This window comes from Neodiprion fabricii, chromosome 5 (genome assembly GCF_021155785.1).
Source record: "Neodiprion fabricii isolate iyNeoFabr1 chromosome 5, iyNeoFabr1.1, whole genome shotgun sequence".
Taxonomy (NCBI): domain Eukaryota; kingdom Metazoa; phylum Arthropoda; class Insecta; order Hymenoptera; family Diprionidae; genus Neodiprion; species Neodiprion fabricii.
Window position 1 is genome coordinate 22,751,988 of NC_060243.1, and position 20,262 is coordinate 22,772,249.

General features: G+C 38.3%; 1 protein-coding gene across 3 annotated transcripts in view; it reads right to left on the reverse strand.

Annotated features, from left to right (window-relative positions):
* The window catches only part of LOC124183988 (synaptic vesicle glycoprotein 2C), a 48,603-nt gene that overhangs the window by 11,981 nt on the left and 16,360 nt on the right, over positions 1–20,262 (reverse strand). Inside the window, exon 1 of one of the 3 annotated variants that reach the window (XM_046573249.1) lies at positions 12,220–12,844. The exons of the other annotated variants lie outside the window; for them this stretch is intronic. The gene's annotated coding sequence lies outside the window, so the exon portion shown is untranslated. Of the gene's footprint in view, positions 1–12,219; positions 12,845–20,262 lie in introns of those variants that run through there. 3 annotated transcript variants of the gene reach the window in all.

Genomic DNA, 20,262 nt, shown 5'->3' on the forward strand with positions numbered 1-20,262 from the left:
TTTCACCCCTTACTAGCCTACTAAATTCCGTATGGATCGATACCTTTGGAGCGGATGTTTTCCGGACTGAGATTGCTTTAGTCTCTCGTACCGGTACAGCAGGGATTTATCGGAATAAAAATCTCGACATATTTCGAAAATCTAAGTTCAGTCAGATCGGAATTTAGTTTAGTTTCGACGGTAAAAATTCTTTCGTACCGGAATGAAACGACGGCTGACGATGAACAGAAGAACAGCAAATAACTGTGCGTCAGTAAAGCGACCGGACTGCAATAAACTATGTTGATAGGGAAAATAAAGTTCGACGTCAAGCGCAATGCACTAAAAGTTTTCCACGAGGATGGAGGTTGAAACGGAACGTAATTATTGACGACAATGACGAGATATAGTTTATTTCATTGCACTGCGAGCGACGCACACGCGCTTGTCTGTACCTTGTGTAAATATACTTATTACTATACTTGTAAGCGGGGTACTTGGAAACTACTTTTTGCGGAGGAGGCAGAGAGCTTCCGCTATTGCGGCATTACGTGCAGTGCCTAACGTGAGCTGCGAAAGCTCAATGACATAATGATAGGAAGGCTGACGGTACTGGATTTTGAGCTTGTTCCAGAAAACTGCGTTAAAAGAGACATCCGGCGGTAAATTTGCGCTAACCGAGTATCGTCACGCTGATCTTCGGTATGTCAGGTATTGCGACTTATACGGTATGTATACATTACACACATAGTATAACCTTACAGGTTCTTTCAGGCTAGCAGAGGATGCTCAAAGTTAAATGCCACTTTTAATGTCAGTTTTTTCACGCATGCGTGCGAGTGGTTTGTTCGAAATTCATGAACCTTACGTTTCCATTCTGCTAATTGAAATCGGTATTCTATTCCTCCTGCGCATTACGAAATTGCTCTTCCCCGTTGTAAGAATCTAATCACTTACAGAGTCAAAAAACGCGTTGATTCTTGATATAAACGTAGTGAAGAGTCTAATGGGAGTCACTCGGTTTTGTAATTTCATACTCAATCCTGGTATTGAAAATCTAAGAAGGGATAAAGATTGAGCAATCTGAACCTACTTGACGTATCATCGTGTATTCGAATACCTGCTCAGGCATCGCCGATCAGTGTGTTGTTTTTTTTTTTATTCTTATTCATTACCTTGCACCCGCCCTTGACCCGAGCGCAAACTCTTAGTATTAAATAAACAAGATTTTCCCCGCCTTTATTTTCCAAACTTCCAATAACAAGAGGCGCCGGCTAGGTGCCGCGATTATAGGTATATGGAGTTTGCGCATGAGTTCCTACACACTTGAGGTGATGGTAGTACGAGGCCTTGAAACTCAACCGAGCATATTACTACACACGCCTTAGCGTCTCGCGGAGAGACCCGTTATATTGAGCACAATTAAGACGTCTCTCCCGAATCAATCACAACTACTATAGTCATGGCTTGTTACTACGAGTCGGCAGGAAGAAAAAAAAAAAAAAAAAAAACTTTGAATGCCGCACGATGAGACTTGTGTGGTAAAAAAAAAAGAACAAGGAAAGAAAATATTCATAGAATGTGTGTGCGTGTGTGTAACTAGACAACATTTTTTCTGCCGATGCAAATATACATGTATGTACGTAGCAGGCGTGTACGACTGGTGGTCGAATCTAATCCAATATTCGAGAAATTCGAATTAATCGAAAAAATCAAATTACTCGACAAAAACCGAATTACTAGTGATTTCAAACGATTCGCACGCCTCTGGTACGCGAGTAGGTAACGGATACACGGAGAAGAATCGAAGCGATGACAAGGAATGAAAGAAGAAAGAAAAAAAAAAAGAAAAGAAAATAAAGTAAAGGAATGGAAAAGATGAAACTACGGTCATGTTTCCATATAAAATGCCACGTGAATTCTCGACCCCGAAATATTATAGAACGGTGCATTCGATGAGCGCGTTTGCTGTTGTGTAAACGAAATGATTCAGCTACGATCCAGGGTTCAATGATCAATTTATTAATGCTAAGGCCACGCCTGTGACTGTACATTATTCCGACAGTCGCGGTTATCTTATAGAGATTTTAGAATGCGTCGATTCGTGTTTATAATGCCGTTCAAAACGTGGCACGAGAAAGCGCCACTCGTGTTCTGAAATCCTGCTGTGAAATTACGTCACGAATGATGCGTGCGCAGCAGTCTTCGAGGCCGAGGTTCACCTGCGTGGACTCGAAACGTCGTCGCTCTGAATAATGGACCGAGAACAAGAATCGTTCTATCGGAAGATTAGAATAAAAGAGAGAAAACGGCTCTGGAGTAATGCGATGACTCTTGGTCGACGATTGAAACTACTCCGATTACACAGTTTTTGGAACCTTTAGCGTCTATTAGTACCATGTGTTTGATTGGAGGAAGCAATTTACATTGTGTTAATTGAGAACATTTGATTCACATCAAGTCACGTTGTGCCCGATACAACGTCAAATGCAAAAACAAGAACTCATTTAGTGCTGCGGTTTTCAAGTTATTCAAAAAGTCGTAGTCTCGGTTACTGATTGATGATCGAGCAATCCTTGATAAGTATGACATCTCCAAACGGTAATCACGCTACTTTAGGCAACGAAACGACAAGAACTCAAACATAAAATTCATAGGCCTAGTAGGTACAGACAATAATACATCAGTGACTAGAATCGCAATATAAATCAAACTCCTCGTTCCAATAATATCTTTTAATCAATTCTGACCCGAAAACGAAATTCTGCTGCAAAGAAACAGGTTCTTTTGCATTCTTCCCGTCCTAATCAATCGTCAGTAGTATTCATTCAGATTATGTGCATGCACGAAATATCTAATATTTGTATGTAAACTAGAGCGTTACTAAATAAATATAATCAGATACGTGTGAACTTGCACTGCACAACAAAGTCTCGTGATCATATTACGCCGGCAAATGCAACGGCACATTATTTAGATGCTTATCGCTCCGGGTTCTCGAACATCGTGACGAGGCCGAGAGTAGATTGAAATTATACCCGAGATTCTAACTAGCAATGACGTATCTGGCGCTTCGCTGATAACTTGGCTGTTACGAGCATCACAAGACGCATGGTGTTCCATGAACATAAATGTTGGAAATTTTGCTGGTCTTACCGACGATCCCAACCGTCCATGAAACGATAAGTATGTGCGTGGAGCTGAAACTTATTAAAGGATAGTCGAGTAACGCCAGGGCGCCACCATCCGCCATGTTTATTTTTCTGCTTTTAGCTTCAAGAGCACGCGATTGACGTTTTGCCAAAATGAAAATTTGCCAATTTTTCTATCCGTCGCTGGGCTGCTGCCGTGTTCAAGAAAACTGGGGTATTTACTCGGGAAAGGGTCGAAAATAATGTTGCAAAACGCGAGGTGGTAGACGGGGCGTTCCGTCGGCCCGCCATGCCTTTCATCGTCATGCAGAATTCATTACCAAGCTATTTTTACGATCCAGCCATAATTTTTCACTCGCGAGAATTATTATCAGCCGTTATATAAATCTTGTTAACTTAAGTTGTGTGTTGAACGCTACTTGAAAATTATTTTTCAACAATTTATTGCACTAAACACGCAGTGTGACTTCAATAACTTCGTATTACATATTCTCAGAGTTGATTATACGTCGAAAGGTAGACTACACAACAAGAAGGTTACTACAAAGAAACTTCGGGAGACGAAGATATTTTTAGAATTTGCTGTACAGAAATGGTACCTTGTTTTCCGTGATAAATATTTGAAATAAAACAAAGTAGGTCACGTGAAAGTTTGCAGGTCACGGCCGTGAAAAAAATATCCGTCAAATATTAGCCACTCGCATTCTAGCCGTACGGCATCGGTGGAAAATCAATATCGCATTGATCGTCGCAAAATAGCGGTTGAGTTTCAAATATTATACAACTATTTCCAGCATTCAACAATATCACTACGTTTTCAAAGCCAATATTCACGCATGAATGATTCAGTTACCATTTCAACTTCGATTGGAAAAACCTTAATAGTGAGAATACATCTAACGAGATCCATTGGTACCCAGTTACTGTTGGGCCTATCTGTGTAAGCGTTGAATTTTTTTTCTCGAAATTAACACCTTTTCGGAGCTTATTTTACGTCTCTTGTTTACAAAAACAATTCGCAGAAAATTGTTAAGCCGTAGGTTCAACAGATATTCGCAAACTTCATCTCCGTCAAGGTGTCAACAGGTCTTCGCAGATAAAAACACATCAAATGTGAGTCACCACCAGATGTTACCGAGGTCTGAGCACTCTTGTGACGCAATGAAGTGGAACTCCGCGATAACTACTGCAATCCCAAACCCCCAAAAATCGTTCGTAAATATCCGGTACCTTGTGGTTATTTTCAGTGCAAAATCGTTGTCAATGAAACGTTAAACTAGAAGTATTCATTTTGTACAAATTTCAAACTGTTGCGCTACGTGTAATTCGTACCAGTTGCGAATCGACGCTATATTTACTACGTCTACTGTTCCAGGTACGGTGAGTAGTCGAATCAGAGTTGTAGATATGCATCTGCGAATTGGTCGTTCACATCAGAGTGCAGTGAGTTCAATTAGCTGGTAGAAGTAACCCAAGTGGCCCGAGTGTAACTTGTAAGCCAGCTCTCTGCGCAGCACGCTTGGATCTACTGCGCATGTGAACTCTCGCACGTGAACAATTGTCCACCGCATCAGAGAATCGTTCGTTCGGATCGTGTGTATATATATATTTATTACGCCGCATCGCGAGAGATGTCAGATGCAAGGCTAAGCGAATTTTACACGCCTGTGAAAGGGCAGCCACTCGGTCCGCAGTCTCTTCTCGGCCGATTGATTGTAGCGTACCAATTTACAGTCCCACACTCGACACACATACACTTGCGCAAGTGAATATTCTTTCCTGCCTTAGCACAACATCGCCGGCTCCCAGAGTGCGATAGGTATGTATTGAATATCCGTTTACGTGGTACCAAATCTCCCGGTGTTGACTTACAGATGTCAGCCTGTTGGACCGACCGGCATACCTTGAATCGGATAGCCCTCGAATATGAGGTTGTTGAGATAAGAATCCCTGGTACATTAAGCTGATTCGAAAAGACATAACGAAACGTGGGAGACTGGGAACAGTTTCATTACTTGCATACCAGCCAAGTTCTGCTTCGAGGATTGTTCGATTCGAAACCTTTCGCCGCATTTTTTTTTACACGTATTTCACAGACTCAAAATCCGTACGCTATAGGTATTCGTGATATTTCGATAGTGTTTGTCCGCGTTGTTCGATCAAAGATTGCATTCAAAAATTGGTAATCGAATGGCTGTGAATTCGTAACAATAAGTCGAATTTTTTCAATACGACTGATGACCGAGATGCGAGTTGCGGAATTGCAGTGCTCGGTAGTTGGAACGCCGGAAGCTCGGATATTCTGCAAAGCGGACGGCAAATGGTGAATTGCGCAGCGTTCCTGTTCTGCTTATAAAGAAGTACTTGCTAATCTCGTCGAGAATTTATACCGCGAATTAAGGTTAGCTCATTCTACGTAGTACGAGATCAGCTGTCCTTCGCGCGGTGAATTGGATACTTGTACGAGATTCGCATTCGTCAACTCTCGAGTCTCGTGTTACATCGAATTCCAACATTCATCGCTCATCGTAGAACGAAAATCTTGCTTGATACAATTAACAAATCAAATTTTAATCGCTCGGATCCACGTTTTACTAGAAAATTGTGTTTCGACATGTTTTTCAAGTGGATTTTGAAGTACAAATAAACGATAAAGATGCTTTCGGAAGAGGCAGAAATTGACCGGTTCATCGCGTACGAACTAAATGTGGATAAATTCAACGAAGAAAGTTTGGTTATCGGAAAAACAATTCGATTTTCAGATGAAATGCGAACAGAGCAGTACTTCAATTGATATTCCTGACGTTGCCGAGATGTGTAAAGCTTTTAATTTTTCATTTTCCTCGCGCAATAAAAATTCAAGCTACGTTATCAAATTTGTCACTTTTCAACTGCGGTTAGCGAATCAAAAAAGTTCAAGTATCGTTAATCACTCATTGGTAAGCAAGAACGGATTCCTATTACGAATTTTAAGTCCAAGCTGAAAGTCCAACCTGCGTCTCATTCTATCATAACTTATCCCATACGTCATGAATCTATTGTCAAAGCGGTCAAGACTTGCCACCATAATAAAAGGAATGAAAAAAAAAAAAAAAACACTTCTAACCTTTTCTCTTCACTATTTACGTTATTAGTAAAGTATAATAAGAGGGACACTAACAAAAAGACATTGCATGTCAGTCATAACAATAAAATATATGCGACACGTATAGTGACATACATTATAGATTCAGCAAAACAAATATAAGTAAAAAATATGTACAGGCATAACGTTTGACATAAATGTAAAAAATTTATGTAGCACACGATATTAGAAACGTGGAAAAAGTGTGCAGTTCTTGGTAAATGTGACAGCAAATAACAATAGGTAGTCTATAAGTAACATATCTTTAGTGTCTATTTCGCTTGTTTTATGCTTCCGTTTGTATATATATGTCGGATACAATACACGACTCAATTATACGTCGAATGCTGCTCAAATACTTTCGTGACAGACGCAGGCACGATATCCTTCTTTTATCACGCACACGAACGTCGTACGAATGTCCAAACGCGAATACCGCGCCCTGATTTATGTCAACAAATACCACGCGCATACAGAGAAACGGGCAAACAACTTGTCGTGAGGTTCGTCCGATAGAAAGAGAGAGAGGGGACGTTGGCCTTGCCGCGACACGATAATTTTTTATCATCCCTGAATATTTGTATAAAACTTACTGTTAGTCGTGTTTACGGTAATATTAATATTTTTACCGATTCTGTCGCAGGTCTGCGTACGTGTGTATTTTTACGGTGATCGTGTCGAATGCATGCGTGTAAAATCGAAATTCTTTGGCGATCGTGCTTTGCGGACGGTCGAAATGAATGAAACCGGAAGTAACGTCGAGCCGCTTGGCTGCGACACGTCCTTGCATTAAACTGCTTGGGCTATTCGAATGAGGACATTTTTAAACGGTACGTATTCGAACATCGATGTATAGATTCAAGTATAGGCACTGGACACTTTCAAATTCAGGATGCAATTTTTTTGTTTTTTCATTACTCTTTCTTCCGGTCGAACTAGATCCGAAAAACAGCATGTGCCTTGCAAAAATTACTCCGGAAATATGGGATTTTTGGCGTACGTCTAAGAAGTGCCTCATAGTACGTGTGACTTTTACCTATTCGAATGACATCTTAAAAAAACATGCTTATTTCGAAAAGAGAAAAAAAAAATCGTAATAATCTTGACTGCCATCTCATGTGAATCTAATAGTCATGGAGATGATTGAATTACCTTCAAAAATTATGAGATCCTTTTTTTAAATTCGGGCAACCATGGAAACCAGATACGTATTACAGAATCAAGAATTTTCGTATCTTCTGTGCGGAATTGCGGAGAAAAGCTGACTTTCGGTGAAAATGTGGTCAGTGCAACTGTAGAACCGTACTGTGCACAGACGATCAGGCACCTCTAAGACTTGAGCTAAAAATCTTACACTTCGGTAGGATTTAATGTTCTGTAAAAACAATCGTTCAAATACTGTTCACGCAAAAAACAAGTAAAAGAACATCGCCTCAATTTTAAACAGTCTAATAACTCTCTTACCGAGTTCTTTATTCGATTTATTTTATTACTATTGTTTGTTTTTTTCAGTGTGCAGAGGGATTTTGCTGTAAGACACAAGCTAACAGATCGACAGAATAACAGAAACGTACAGAAACGGAGAACTGGTATTGCATATATTCTATATTTTGTTGGAAACGCCGTTACCGACAGGGTAATCCTTTAAACACGTAGACACAATAGTTAGACATAGAGCGCTATTGAGAACCATGCCTTGTGCTTTTTTTTTTTTTTTTTTTTTTTTTAAGGTCACAGAGCCGAGCGTCGATACTTGAGAGAAGCCAAGCCAATCCGTTTGCAACAATCTATCCTACAGTGAATACCACAGAATTAATGTTAAAAAGTACTTGACGTTTTTTCTGCTTCCAATCTCTAACGTATTTTGCCAGGGTAGCAAAACGCGAACGACAGATGAACTCGCGGGTCTCTGAGTGTAATTAATTTTGGATAAGAATATAAGATTTGCACTGCAGATTCGAATTCCGCAACGGCCGTTACCCCGTAACCATTTAACGCCCGAATTGTACGAGGGGATCGGGTGGCTTGACTTGATTATGTTAACCAGGCAGCGGTTACCTGACACTATAATTGAACTTACCTAACACGCTAAACGCGCGGTATATACGCGAGCGCATTACTGGGTAAGCGGTGTACAAGTATCGTATGCACCTTGATGCGATATGCCTTAAGTCTACAAAATTGTATCATTTAAGGAGGCTTAGCTAACGCAAAACACAATTTTTTAATGAAAACTCAGATCTGGCCACACCGGAACCCAAGCGGATTATTATATATATGTATTATATGTATATAAAAAAACAAACGAGCAAAAGAAACGTGTTTTCAACAAAATTCAGTATTCTGGATTAGCGTTATCGACTAAGAATACGTATATATTGTATTTACGTTTAGCATGTATTGTAAGGATGTGTTTGTGAATAAACTTTGACGTGATTTTCTTTATTTCTTCGTCGACGAATAAAATTCACCCCTTCAGCGGTAGAAGTTCTGGTCAATTCACAATCGTCAAATTTTTTTAGGTTAGAGACGGTTGGTCACCCTGGCAAAGAGCCAATATCGGATTGTAGCGCGTGCGCATTAAATTTCACCAGATGACGTACCATGCAGTCGTTAAGAATTCACTCTACGTGTATAACTATGTACGAATAAGCTTTGCCACAAACTGTAATAACTTGAAAATTGTAGATTTTATACCTGTGGTATAAAAATTACGAAAATGTATTGATACAATCGGAGCTTTGTACACAAAACAAGAACGGCTTGAATTTGATAGGATAAAGGAAAAGAGGAAATAAAATAAAAACCGACAAGCACTCGAAAATTAAGGATTTATGTTCATCTAATTGCACGTTCACCTACTTACGATTCGAATAGCGAGCCGTGCGTTCTTGTGATACCTATTATACCCATTACTAGATGCGTTGTGACCAAACGTAGGCCCGCGCGGTCGTTTCAATATGCTAAAAAACGCGTTCTTGTAAGATAAAAATACTTGACCCAAAACGCAACGCACTCTATATAACTACATAAACCACAGAGCGCGCGATCAGTTTACCCAACGGCTATGACACCGTGCAGCCGTTGGTGAGAAATATAAAAATAAATTCATTTCAAAATACGTCTGTACGTATACACGTATGATCGATTCAATGAGAAATTCGCAGCAACCAAAAAAAAAAAAAAAACGAACATAAAATCCATGAAATTTCATACCAATTACGATCCACCGACACGATAGACGCATAAAGATCAGCGTTCATGGAACATCAGGTCAGATACGTATTCCTGCCGAGATGCTCATGCAAGATGATTAAAACTTCTCACTAATTGAATAGTTAAATACCTCTAAGTGTACTGCATAAACATTCCCGACCATAATTCCGTGACACCATTTAGAAGCTGCTGCGGTGTTAACGCGCGTTTGCGGAAATCTATAGTAAGGCGTGACGATGGTTGCAGCAGAGAAAAAACGGAATAAGATATATGTATATATATATATATATGTGCATATGAAAACAACAACAAAAAAATTTACAATAAAAATTGATACGCCGTAGGATATATACACACACATACATACATTTCAACGGTTGTTATGTAACTCGTCTGATACGGTGTATTATACGAGAAACCGTTCCACCAGTGTAAAATAATCACGTGACATTAACAGTCAGTATCGCGGACTATCCATTGTCCTATTTTATTATTGTTTTACCAGTTGTGTTTTTTATTTGTTTTTATTTTTCTCGCCTTTGCAATTATTTTTTGTGCTACATAATATATGTTACGTAGGATTACGTATATAGATATATATATATATATATATATATATATATACATGCACGTGTTATTACACACGGAAAGATAGGTATTATAGATTAGTGGGTAATGTGTTCTACGTGCGGAGATAACTGTACAGGTATATTCATTTGAATAACCATTGTGATTATGGGCCGTTTTACGCACCTAGATCTTAATATTTATTTGTCTCATTATACACGATCTGTCATACGTTAAGTTATAGGTATGTATATTAATGCGTAACCGACCGCTATACGTAGGTATTATACATATGTATATGGGACGGGCGGCAATGGTTTTCTAAACGCACGTATTGATTTCGATCGATGAATAAAATCAATAAATCGGTAATTTATTAATCGTACGGTGAAACCGCGAAAGATCGGAGATATGCATGATGAAAATAATCGGCTGTGTCAACTATTCAAGCTCTTATCTGACGTAAAAAATGTTAAATCAACACCTACAATATTCATTTTATTCCATTTGGTTTCACTGATTGAACGGCAGAGACTTTACCGATTCAAAATTTTATTCGACACTTCTTTGTGTATAATAATCGCTAATTTTTTTCCCAACAATTTTGTTCGTTTGATATTTCACGCGACGTTCTCACAATCACACAGAATTAAATTATATCTATAATCACCTTAGGTTTTGATCGATTGAGAAATTTCGATCGATTAATATTGTAACAAATAAAGTTTTCGTCGTTTAATTATGCTTGTAATGTAGGAATTTAAAATCATCAAGCACGAATTATCTACCGGTTGGATTACTCACGAGTGAAAATCATCACGGGTTTCACGTTTAGTTTCATCTCCCGCATCCCTAACCAATTCTATTTGTTTACCAGTCTGGCCGATTATTACGGATAACATTCGCTTGGCTTACGATATTTTTTCTCCTTATAATTTAAAATATTTGCGGAGAAAACGCGAGGAAAATGTTCGGGACCCAAATATTTGACCACTGGAACTCGATTAGCGTGATTGTTTTTTCCGCCCGTGTACCGGAAATCCGGTATCGGATTCTCCGGTTCGTTATTTACACTCGAGATAAACGCGGAGGTTGTAATCGAGTATCCTTGACTCGTGAACTTTATCTACTCGATAATGGCGGTTGAGATTGCATTACGGATGAACAATGACGTTGATTCGAGAGCCTGCGTGAACGGCGCCGAATTCGTTGACCGACTAATCAATTACGCGTTTGCAAGCTCACCTTGTGAATGTTCCGAAATTAAAGTTTACAACAACGCGTCGATTGAATTTTCACGAACGTAGATCGAGATGTCGAATATTGCGTGATCGGTTGGGACGATTCTTTGGCGTCGAACAACTCGACTTTATTTCAATGTTTATATCGGAATAAAATCCACGATCTTGTCTAATAACTATCGTTTTATTTGGCACGAGAGTTTAAGGACGTATAAATTGATGATGTAACGAAGTAGGCCTCGCGAGGATTGTAATAATTCATAGATAGATCGCACGTATAGATCAAGTCTATAATATGTATATTATACGAAATTGACGCGTTTTACGGATATTATAACTATTCTAGACTTTTAGACTTTTAGACACTTAGATTTTATCTGGGAAGTTGACCGAACGCCGAATTTCATTCGTCACTTGAATTTGAAGATCCACTATCGTGTTGCAATACGTGTCAAGCATGCTGCGAAGATTATGCAATTTATACGTTATTTTTGCTAAGTCGTTTCATTTCAATCAAGACACATAAATATTCGTACATTATAGGTAACCGTGTATCTGCGATATTTTGAAATTGCCGAGATTTGCATCGGCAATTATGTCGCACGGGTATATTTAAAAATGTCGCTAAAAAGGAATAAATCAATGAAAAATTTGCACAATAACGAGTATCGAATAAAACGAGTATGAAGAAAGAAAGAAAGAATGAAAGAAAAAAAAAAAAAAAAACTTTTCCGCCTCAAATAACAACCTTTACCCAAAAACTGGGACTCGACGATTCTCAATTCAACGCATAAAAATATATTTAAAATAAATCCATCGTCCTTCCATGCGATCGAATTTGCGGTAAAATTCAAGTCGCAATAAAGAACGTCAACCGTATCAATGAATCTGATAAAAACATTGGAATTACTCGTACTAACAATTATCACCGCATACTCACCGCAGTGCGGTCGGAAGTTGTGCCTTTGGATCGGAAACTCAGTAGTAAGTCCTAATCCTTGGTGCGACGGTGTTGGGAGAGTTGAAGAAGGATAAGAAGAGAAGGTAAAGAAGTAAAAGAGACAGAGAGAAAGTGTTACTCTTGCTCGTTGAGCAAAGGCTTGAATAGAATCGGCGATCAAGGAAGGGATCAACAAACGATTTTTACACTCGACGTTCTCTTCTCCGTTATCACTTTGACGATCACAAACTGCAGCACTTTTCACCGAATAATTTGCCGCAGCTGGTTTCGGTCAGTTTGACGTTTGAAGTAGTGAAATTTTTAGCAAACATGTGAACTTCGTTTATACAAATCTTTTTTACGTTAAAAAACAACTTTATTTCTTTATTTATTTATTTATCCTCTCGTCGCGAATTATTTAATAACGAAGTTGCCTCGTCGCGTTACAACAGCGAACTTTAATCCCCGGATTATTTACACCGTAAAATCCGCCGTTAGCTGTACATGTACAAATACATGAACATGCCTTTAAATTGTTTATTAATTATAACAACAAAGGGCTCATTATCAGCTGCGACGAACGAGTCTGTGGTACAATATTTTTGCTTATTCGTATAAATAATGTGCGCGTGTAAAAGAGAGAGAGAGAGAGAGACAGAGACAGAGAGAGAGAGAGAGAGAGAGAGAGAGAGAAAGAGAGGGATTGTTTATATACACCAGCCGAGTGAGAGGAATTACTGTTTCATTCACAATTTGCGTTTATTATTTCCTTCGGTTCATCCGTAATTCAACGTTCGATTGTCTTCCGTTAATTTGTTTATACGTATATATTAGATATATATATATATATATGTATTCAATTGACGCGATCGTTTTTTCTTCCTCGGTGTACGACACAAGGTCTTATATTTTCAATTAAATTGTGTATTTATTGCGTGGAGTAAACGCGGTGTCGGATATCGCAAAGAGATTATTGGCGCTGCTGGTGATCCGTGAGAGACAGCGAGTCGAGATGAAGTGAGTGTCGTTTCGAATACTGCACACGTTTGTTCAACCAGCTAAATGCTGCCTACCTGAGCCGCACCTCCCCCACTATAATATCACGGTTATACCGATGTTGTGTACTCGTGCACGCCTTTATCGTACATACGTAGGTACGTAACTACACGTAACGCATACTCGAAGAGTGGTAGGAAACGTGTGTCGGAGAAGCCGCCTGCAACCCGCGGCTAGAGCACGATTTCCAGCGTGATTAACGCTCCGAATTCTAGCCTCCTTTACGCCCAGGAATAATTGCCCGAGGCTATCGCTACCAGCCGGCCAAAAACGCGAACCGGTATAACGTTCGTTACTCGTTTACTTCATTTTTTACACAGCCGTGTCGGAGCTCTTGTATCAGTTATTCTGTAATTCGCAGATAACGCGGGTCGACCCCGCAAAAAAAAAAAAAAAAAAAGAAACAATTATTTTCATCGAGTTTGTTTCATTGAGTTGAATAAATTTTGATTTTATATCGAATGATAAACAAAATCTTCGTTTAGCACTTCATGTAAAAGTTTGCGTTTCTCTTTTTTACCTTAATAAATAGTCTTGAAGTTTTCGGTTCATAGCTGTGAGAAAAAGATTCGAGACTTCTTTATCAACGTAAAAAAGACAGAAGCAAAATTTATAAGTAATAAACCAAGATTTTCGTTATTACTCGATGCGTAGAATTGTAATTTGTTTGTGTAAATATAAACTTCCGAAAAAAAGAAATCAGTTGACCTCCGATTAATTTTTAATTTTGAATATTAAATCCAAGTTTGTTTAGCTGTTGTTTACAGTAAATTTTTGAGAAGATGGGTTAATTTTCTTAAAATTCCAAATATCATTCCGGTTTCTGCAGAAGCAAACTTTATCTAATGAAACCGTTTTTTTATTTTATTAATCACGTGGAAGAAATGAAAATTTTGTCACGTAGAACCCAGACTCAAAATTCCCGTCGAAAAAATTAGTAATTAAAAAAATGAATTATTCCAATGACTAATTGACATTTCGCTACATTTAGTTCCGACAAATTGGTGTACGAAAGATTCGTCTACCAAGCACAAGAATAAATCGCAAATGACCCCAAAAGTTCGTTACAAACGAACCCGTAATTTTCTCTTCCATATTGCTTGGAAATATTGTTATACAATATTCGATGGAATCAATACACAAACGCATCATTAATCTGATTCATTTTGATTGCATCAATTAAATCATGAATCGATCAAATTATGTGACATAATTGAATCTAAACAAATTCGACTATAAGCCGAGATGTGGAGAATTTGTGACACGGTTTCACGACGAGGATGTTAGAAATGATCGAACCTGATGGTTTCGATATAATTCTACCGTTTTTCGACTTGTCTTGTTTACTTATCGATATCCAGCGACCGCGTGAAAAAAATTTAACAATTCAAAATTTCGTTTCGAGACATTGATTAATAGCGTTCCTAATTTTTTTCACATAGGTTTTCCTCCCCGCAATGCGGTTTCCCAGCAGTGTTTCCATGTTTCGCGCTTATAACGTCTGGTCTATTCATTCGTTTGTTTATTTCATTTTTTTTTCTCTTTATTTATTATTCAGATTGATGCACAATTTACACGCAGACACAGTGCGGCTGGTTTCGCAACCGCGTGAGCGATCTGTTTCTAAAAAAAGCATTTGGAGACTTCAGTTACGAAATGAAATTCGTCCGTGAATATGTAGCGCCATGAAATTGTGCTACGTTCGAGTCTCCGATATTTCGTATGTTACGGTACATAAAGTTCGATTTATGTATCTATTTGCTGCTTTTTTTCGCGCAATACTGTCTCAACATATTCAGAGGTCATTTCATTGATGTTTCTATTTCTGCGCCATTTTTTTTTTTTTTTTTTTCTTGTCACACCATTTCGCAATTCGGACATAGTTACCGATTTATGTCGAATTCTCAAACCGTCACGGTAATTGTCTAATTTTCAAACGGATTTTCTTTACAACCTGAAACTATGCGAGTTGGGAAATTTTCAATTTCCAACGCCTTCAAGTTTCCTCCTGTAGCACTTGGACTACATTTTGCTATAATTGCACGCGGTCCGAACCATGAATATCAAGAGAATTGTGAAATTCCAGTGAAAGAAAGTTGCAAAGTTTTATGTATCGCAATAACGAGGAAGAGAAGATTTCAATTTTCTTCGTCAAAAATATATATATATAAAAAAATAGACGACTTGCAGGCAAACGAGTACCCGGGACGAAGTAACGATACTGTAAATAGTGAAATTTTTGTTCTATTTTTTACTTCGTCCTAGAGCGAAAGAAGGTGAAATTTTTCAAACGATTTGAAAAAATCGCTTTCGAATCCGGAGAAGGAAGATGAGACCTATAAAATTTTCTCGAATCCCGAGGTTAACGACTGCATTTAATCGACGAAATCTGTTTACCGCGGCATATTCGCGACCTCCGAAGCCGTAAATTTGCACTCTCGTAACCTCGGCGAGATAAGATGTAGAGGACTGGGTGGCTGTCGGATGTGTACGGAGGTGAGTAGGCAGCGGTGTGGAGGGTATACAAGTTGCACGATCGTGACTGGCGCGAATTGTCGCAACTATTAAGGTCAGAAGACCATTTGCGCCTTACTCGGAGCGATGTTCGAGATCTCGGGAGCTCGCGAGGACGGCGTTCGCGATCAGTAAAGGCTAAATTTACGTCGTGACGCAGCCGCGGACCAAAGTCTGCAATAAACAAAAATATTTTCCTTCAATACCGTAGGCAAAAGTACCGGACGTAGGCGGATGATCGGTATTTACCGAAATCATCGAACCGCTTAGCGCTGCTCGAATCTACAAGTTCCGACCCTATTCACGTTTTGCGGAGTGTCGGGAATGATTATCGTTAGGAAACGGTACTGAGTTTTACCGGTTTTTCAGTCACGTTGGGTGTCGTGTATCTGACCCTTGATTTTTCCGATTTAGCTCACCGATTTTTTGTATTATTGCTTTCACTCTCGAAGGCGACAAGTTTTTACATCCATATTTTTTTAATCGATTTTAATTAGCTACAATTTTTCGAAGCGACGATATTGATCGACGCGATTATGAATATCTGAAATAATTCTGAAGAATTCTGTGTCGTGTATTCAAATTTTTCAGCACCGAGCCGGTCGACCGACTTTCTCATCGAATTTGAATGAAAATAAAATTTCTCGAAAAAACGTCAAGAATATATACCGAATTATTTTTCAAATCAGAAGGAAAGTCGGTTCATTTTAGCTTAATGCTCGAAAATTTTTACGTCTGATGTACAGTTTTTTTTATAATTATGTCAGATTTTCAAAACGTGTCGATCGGTATGGTTTTTTTCAAAAAATGATAGTTAATTCAAACCGATTCGGAAAATGTCGAAAGAAAACTTAGTACCTTCGAGAGTCAAAACATTCGTACAAAAAAATTGCAAGCCAAATTGGAGAGGTCAAGAGTCAGACCCAGGTCGATTTGTGATGGAATGCCCCTTACATTTCACCAAAATCAATTTATATTGACCATCGGCACTGTACTTTTATCATAGTACAAGGAATCACTGTCACGGTGTTTCGCAGAAAGTCAAAAGTAATTTTTTCTTTTATCAATCAAATACCTTCTCTTTCTCCATTGATATTTTTCCTTGTTTATCGTTATAATGAAAAAAATTAATAGCCGTGCGTGCGATTTGACGCCCGCGATATGTGCCTAGATATCGTGAATTGGTACGGACAATTCCTGCATTGACGATGCAGCTTCCACTTTCAAATAACTTATCCGCTTCGTATAATTTTATACAGCAGATTTTTTTACAATGCTGAATCAGCTTTCACAAGTAAACTGTAACAGCGATATTCCATAATTTATTAAAGTTTCGTTGATAACGCATAAGATTCCGGTAACTTATACTTGGATCGAAAAAAAAATCGCTGCCGCTTAAAATCAAATAATGCGGAAAACAGAAACCACGACAGTAAAAACTTGACTTTTAATTTTTATTTGAAAATCAGCGTACTTGATAATCACTTTTTTTATCTCTTTCTCTCTCTCTTTCTCTCGCGATATCTCGGGAACGTATCGCTCTCTCGATAGAACTCGAAAAAACAGATAATTATCGTTTATCTACAGCTGGTGCATGCACGAAATTCCAGTGTTCGCTCGATCTCGGTACGTATGAAAAACAATGCAATCACGATTCTATCACGTCTATTAGAATGGTGTATGCAAATTTTACGACTGCACAAAAATTACAATACACATACGTAAACCGAGAACGAAGAAACAGATATAAACAGAAAAATTGGTACATAAATATCGGGATTATTGTAGCACTTATTCGCGATAATGCATGCGCGCAGTGCGGAAAAGAGGCCTTTTCAGCACTCCGCGCATGCGCATCGGCAGACTCACTCGACCGTCGTAGAAACGGTTACTTTGTCTACGGAAAACACGTATGGAGAACCGCGTAAGACATTCTCGGGTTGTGTGAAAAAGTAAACAGGTATCGCGTAAAAACCCTCTATTAAAATTTATTTATCGTAGGCGAAAGTGATGAAGAAATGTAAAAAATGGAAGATAAAAAAAGAAAAAAAAAACAAAGTTAACAATTAATTACGATTCCCGTATACTTGCGTTTCAAAATCGATTGACGACCAGATGACGATGATCACGCATCGTTGATGATTATCGACACGCCGGTGATTTGATGAACGTGAACAGAGTCCTACGACTCTCTCTCTCTCTCTCTCTCTCTCTCTCTGAAATCTTTGCTTTCCAGCATGCGAGTGAATATCGCATGCGTCTACACGCAGTAAATATAAACGATAGAAAAATGGATTTGAAACAGCCTGGCAGACAGCTGCAGAGGTCGAGAGAGGAGACCTACGCAGGTCGGCCCTCGCCTCCTCGGCGGAAAATGATTCTTTTTTAAAAATAGGCATCGACCTTGAATACGCCAAGATAGGTATGTGTAACGCGGCTTCGGTCGGTCCAGACATAACAGTTTGTCAAATTCTTCCTCTCTTGTTCTCAAACTTATTTGTTACGCGTAGATGGACAAAAATTTATCGATTTTAGATACACAATTTCAATAACTACATGTCAAACTATTTGCCTGGGATAATATTTTTCAGTAGGATTTACCGTAATTGGACCGACTCGGTAATCAATGATAGTTGTCCTCCTTTATTATTTATTTTCAATAATTTTCATTGATTAATTATCGCTCATTTATACAATTTAAAGATGCGTCGGGATTAGTTATCAAGATTTTTAGAAACTTTGTCATACTTTTGAAATTGTGTAAACGCGTTCTTAAAATTGCATCAATCAGAGTTTGAATTCTCGCCTACAAAAAGGTGGAGAAGAATACGATCAACAAAAAATTCGAATTTGTAACGTTGGATGCGGTAGGTAAGGAAAAAAGTAAAATTTTAAAAAACGTAGCCAAAAAATATGAGTCGGTAAATGCGAATTGTTCTTCGAATTGTGAGTGTTCAGCGTAAAGTGAGGTTATGAAAATATCGAATGAAGTAAAGACAGAGAGTAACGCGGAAGAGTAAATAGCACATAAATTTTACAATGTCGACACGGAATATTATTATAAACAAGTTTCTCGCAAGCTGCCAATGTGCAGCATGTGGTAGCAAGTGATTAAATGAAACGAATTGTTGCCGAGGGGGGTCAACCGGGCATCGCAAGCAGCCATCTTTAATTGATATATGAGCTGCGAAGAAGCGGATCTAACCAGCTAGTCCCGATCTCTTTGACTTGACTGTATGAACGTATCAGTGTGATGTACTTATAAAATGATCGTCTACATAAGTGAGTGTATTGAATGGAGCAGAGAGCGCTAATAGCGAAGGAAAGTTACAATTAACCGTGCGTCGGGTATATTTTTCTCCAATAGCACAAGTACATACGAATCAATTACCAAAACGCAGCTAAAACTGAATTCTTGACACGATAAGGGCGATTGAAAAATGTCTACAGTTTTTATCGTTAAATATTTCTGCCGCGAGTCGAGACGCTAGGTCAAAGTCAACATGGCCGCCGTTTACACGCTTGCGATTATTTTTCGGTTTGGCGGAAGTTTTGAGATCTCATTGTGTATCGCATTTTATTTAACGTTGAACCAAATCGTGGCAGAAATAGTTCAGTTGCGTAAGAATATGTGTGAACCGTGAGAATAATTGAGACAAATTTTATAACCTGATCATAGGTACTTCTTCCCGTTCAAAAAATTTAGCTCTACGAGTGTCTGTACGATGCAAATTTTTCCGGTAACTGGTAGATAATTAGAAATAGTAAGTTCCAGCTTGTTTACTTAAACATAACGCAGTAATAGTTCGTCACTTATTACGCTTTACAAATTATTCAAAGTACATATTATCACCAGAAATGTGTGCTTAGAAGTATGCAAATATTGAAAATCGTAGGACCCTATAATGTATGATTATAAAATCTCGAAGGTCAGCGAAGTTGCGTTGCTAACAAAAATTCCGTCGCGTTGTTTTCGCCTTGAGAAACTTTTCACATCAAGGATTTTCATACTGACTCGTAATTTCTTGAAATCTCGTACATTTCGACGATATTTCTTAGTGAGAACAGAAAAAGCTAGTATTTTTATATTTACCGGTCAATTCGGAATTCACATACGTGAATTCCTGTTTCGAAAAGTTTCTCCATGGGTGGTAAACATGATTTAAGAAAGCTCGGGATACATTTTAATACAGGTGATTTTAGTGGTGTGTGTTACATTATCTGGTGGCGTTATGGAATTCTTCAGAAATAAAAGTAGATACATTTTTTTTTCTTGTAATAAAGTGCAAATATTTTTCAGTTAATTAACTTCTTGAATTATTTCGCAATTTTAAGGACTGTCGTTCTACGAGTTTTTCGATGAATCGTGCATAGCTCTAAATACATCTTATCAGAGCAAAAGTTATAGGAAAAAACCGTCGATTTGGACAAAGAAAGATTGTTTATATTTTTTTCAAATATCATTCGGGCTGA